This window comes from Peromyscus maniculatus, chromosome 19 (assembly GCF_049852395.1).
Source record: "Peromyscus maniculatus bairdii isolate BWxNUB_F1_BW_parent chromosome 19, HU_Pman_BW_mat_3.1, whole genome shotgun sequence".
NCBI classification, from domain to species: Eukaryota; Metazoa; Chordata; class Mammalia; order Rodentia; family Cricetidae; genus Peromyscus; species Peromyscus maniculatus.
Genome location: NC_134870.1, coordinates 13,357,564 through 13,362,179, shown reverse-complemented (window position 1 = coordinate 13,362,179; position 4,616 = coordinate 13,357,564). Strand labels below are relative to the sequence as shown.

General features: G+C 45.6%; 1 pseudogene; it reads right to left on the bottom strand.

The window, feature by feature from the left end:
• Positions 1–1,466: 1,466 nt before the first annotated feature.
• LOC102923891 (alpha-enolase pseudogene) lies at positions 1,467–3,104 on the bottom strand (annotated as a pseudogene).
• Between the last annotated feature and the right edge of the window lie 1,512 nt (positions 3,105–4,616).

Below are 4,616 nucleotides of genomic sequence, written 5' to 3'. Positions count from 1 at the left end.
CAGGTTGACAGACATGTTTTAAATATTTGTAAAAATCTCTAAAATAATGCAGATAACTGCATGGAAAATGAATAAGACATGGGTAGGTAATTCACCCATGAAGAGAAGATGATGTGAGATCAGGTCACTCAGTCCTCTAAGGAGGCCTGATGTCTGGCAGGAAGTTCACACAGCAGTTAATAAACAGGAGTGGCATCCATCAACCTTTGAACTCTATGAGAGTCTTTTCTTGGTTAGATCACCATGCTTCACAGTCCTGTTTTGAATGCTTGGCTGTAAGCATTGGGTACCAGTTTGAAGGCTGTGCAGCTTGGAGGATGTAGGCCTGGCTGGCAGAAATGAGTCACTAGAGGTAAACCTTTGATGATTACTAGTCCAGACTCTAGTGCCTGCTGTTTCCTGCTCTCTGACTGCCATCACGTGAACAGCTGCCATCTTGCCATGCCTTCCTTACTGGGATGGATTGGAATCCTCTGAACCCATGAGCCCAAACAACCATTTCCACCCTTAAGCTGTTTTGGTCAGATATTTAGGTCACAGGAACACAAATTTAGACTATAAATATAAAATACAAAATATAGATGCTGCCAGTGCTTGAAGGAGAGTCGTACTTAGAGCTTAAGACAGGATTAAGAGGTGAGGAGGGTGGATGGTCACAGTTCTTCCTTAGAGGAACATTAGATTGACCTCTGAAAATTTAAAACTCCAACTTGAGCAGGCAGGCACATTTGGCTCACACTATTAATTTAGCATTTGGGAGGCTAAAGCGGGGGAATCTTGGATTCAAGGACAAATAGGAGACACATAAGGGACGCTGCTTCAGAAAGAAAGCAAAGTGCCATAGCTAAACAGAAAAATAAGCAATCTCTTACTCACACCTAAATATTGTATAAAACCAACTGTGTCTCATCCTTGACATAAGGTCCAGTTTATAGCACGCAATAAAAGTTTAGCACTGCTTGACAGGATGACTAGGAGAGAAGTATAGGTCAGGGATGATTCAGCTAGGAGCAAGCAGAAAGCCGCCACCAGGGAGAGGAGACGCAGGAGATGACCTAAGGGGCTGGCATTTGAGCTCCGGAGGCTGTAGATTAACTGTTCTCTGGTGTGGGCTGAGACTCCGAGCTTCCTGTGTACTGTCATAGTCCTATGCTGCCTCCTGGGAGACGTCCATCACTCCCACAGGGGACACTGTGCGTACGCAGGAAGTGAGACAGGCGGCATCTGAGGATACGCTTGGGATGAAAGATCAAAAGCAACTTTCTTTCATCTCTTCCTCATCTCCTTCTCTTTTGTTTTTCTTTCTTTCTTTTTCCTATATAGTGCAGAGACCAGTGGAAGGAACCCTACTATCCCTGTGAAACTTATGTAACTGATTTCACTGTGGTCATTGCTAATGGTTGTCCTACATCTGCTGAATGATTGTCACCTGCTCTTTTTTTTTTTTTTTTTTTGAGACAAAGCACAACTTCTCTTTTCTTTTCTTTTTTATGGGTCACTGAGGCTTTTATTTTGCATGTAGAGCTGCTGGGGCAGAGGTCTTACCTGCGGCCACCCCAAAGTTTACAGTGGGCTTCAGACATTTAGCTTGGGAGTGAGGTGACAGAAACAATGATTCAGACCAATCCCCTGATTACAAGGCTGGGTTTCCCAGCAGGGCTCCAGGTGGTCAGATGTGGCTGTCTAAGGACATCGAAGGAAGCAGTGCCATGGGAGGGACAAGCGCTGGGTCAGCTTTCAGCCTCCTCGTTGACATCAGGGACAAGGTCTAAGCAGCCGGTGGCTCCAGGGACGTCCATGTACACTTTACTTGGCCAGGGGGTTCCTGAAGGATCTGCCGGCAAACTTGGCCTTGCAGCCCAGCTCTTCCTCGATTCTAAGGATCTGACTGTACTTGGCTAGGCGCTCAGATCAGCATGGGGCACCAGTCTTGATCTGCCCAGTGCAGAGTCCCACCACCAGGTCAGCGATGAAAGTATCCTCAGTCTCCCCAGAGCAACAGGACACCATGACGCCTCAACCATTGAACTGGGCCAGCTTACCTGCCTGAGGGACTCGGTCACAGAGCCGATCTGGTTGACTGAGCAGGAGGCAGTTGTAGGACTTCTCATTCACAGCCTTGGCAGTTCTCTTAGGGTTGGTTACTGTGAGATCATTCCCAACCATATGGATGCCTGCACTAGCTGTGAACTTCTTTCAGGCTTCTCAGTCATCCTGGTCGAAGGGGTCTTCAATGGACACCCCTGGATAGTGCCGGATGAAGGACTTACACAGGTCAGCCAGCTGGTCAGTCGTGATGAACCTGCTGGCATCATCAGGAGATTTGAAGTCCAAGTCATACTTGCCAGACCTGAAAAACTCAGAGACAGCCACATCCATGCGGATGACAACCTGGTCAGTGTAGCCGGCCTTCCTAGTTGCGTTCTTCTGCAGCTCCAGGGCTCCTTTTTTTCTCCAGGATGTTAGGCACGAACCTGCCCTCATCACCCACATTGGTGGCATCCTTCCCGTATTTCTCCTTGATGACATTCTTCAGGTTGTGATAAATCTCTGCCCCAATGTGCATGGCTTCCCGGAAACTGGACGCCCCCACGGGGAGGATCATGAACTCCTGCATGGTCAGCTTGTTGCCAGCATGAGAGCTGCCGTTGATCACACTGAAAGCTGGAACCGGTAGGATGACTTCAGGGTTGCCAGCCAAGTCGGCGATGTGACGGTAAAGGGGTACTCTCTTTTCTGTGGCACCAGCTTTGCAGACAGCCAGGGACACTCCCAGGATGGCATTTGCACCAAATTTGGATTAATTTTCAGTGCCATCCATCTCAATCATCAGTTTGTCGATCTTCTCTTGTTCCACAACACTCAGGTTCTTGCTAACCAGAGAAGGCGAGATAGTTTTATTGATGTACTCAACAGCCTTTGAGACACCCTTCCCCATGTAGCGAGTCTTATCATTGTCGTGGAGTTCTAGGGCCTCATAGATGCCTGTGGAGGCACCACTGGGCACGGCAGCTCGGGAGAGACCTTTTGAGGTGCAGAGGTCAACCTCAACAGTGGAGTTCTCATGGGAGTCAAAGATCTCTCCGGCATGGATCTTGAGAATAGATATGATGTGTTTCTTGCAGCCGGGTTGCTGTGTAGGAAACGAACATATGTTTCTGCAAACACCCTGGAGAGCGTTTCAGAGCACATCTTCTTTACCAGTTCCTATAACTCTCTTTTTGCAAAGTACCAAGCAAAACCCAGAATCAACTGGATCTGGGTTTAAGAGCAATGGCAGTGGGTAGAAATCTTGGAGTCAGACAATACAGGGCAGCCTGGGCCATGATCAAGCCTAACTTGCAGGTGAGCCATCCTGGGGATCTGGGTCCCCCTCAGAGCACCAGGCTTCTCACACTATTGTCTTTAACAAGAGGGTTAATGAGTCCATTCACTTAGTTGTATCTATAGTTCTGTTTACAGTTTGTCTCCCTCAGTATCTCACATTGGCCATACTATTCTTATTCCCTTTACAATTATGAAATAAAATGTCAAGATTTTCATCTTCATGGAGTTTACATATATACTATCCATCTACATTTAATTCTAATCTCCCTCGTGAGTCTATTCCATTCTGAGTAAGGCCGGCAACTAGAAGGTCAGAGCACTCATCAAGTGTCATTTATTTATTACGTTCACACCCTGAGCAGCACATTGGTAACATGGTCACTGGTCAGATTCCAAGAATTATTCTGGAAAAACCTTTGGATCAATAATGGTGAAGACATTTGGATTGAGATTTTTATTTGTTGTGAATTTTTCTTCTTCACATTCCATAAAAAAGCAATGTTGGCTCGCTTTATCTTTATTTTTATTTACTTTCTCACTTGTTCATCCATTTCCTGGTTTGTTGCTTACTTTCAAGTGTGTGGACAGGCTCCAGGGCCTCACATATGCTTCTGTACCGTCCATGCCCCTCTTTCATCCTTATAAATTGACTTTGTTGATGGAGAAACTTGGAGGATTTCTTGGGTCTCTTTAAAGTCTGTTTCATTAGTAGAATGTGCCCATGGAAATCTGTTGTAACATTGACTATTTTTGCAAAACTAAATATAGTAGTTATATGGTATGATTTGAAATAGAAGGCTCTAATTAGAGCATTAACATGGAAGGATCCACTTCAATGACTTATTTCTCAAGGCTTTTCTTCTGAATACATCTTGTTAAGGATCGGGGTTTCAACACACTAATTTGGAGGGAAGACAAAAACATTCACCTCATTTCATGGAGGAAGTACATTCTTGATGAAAGGATGAACAGGATGAAGGTCATGAATTGAGCCATCTTCCACTAAGTGAGGAGTAGCAAAGAAGCCATCATGTCTGTAGTGATGTGGTACAAGGGGCATCTCAGAAGATGATGTCAGAGATGTAGTTAGATGAGATCGGGAATGACTATAATGGACAGGAGAAGTTAAGGGTCATTGTAAATTCACTGAGGGAGCAGAGAAGGCACTGAGCAGAGAACACCATGTAAATGAGACTTAGCACTCTGACATATGAACAGTAGTCCAGAGGGGAGGCAGGAGGGAAAACTGACATCATTTAGGAGGCCATTGCAGGCTAGAAGGGGTATCT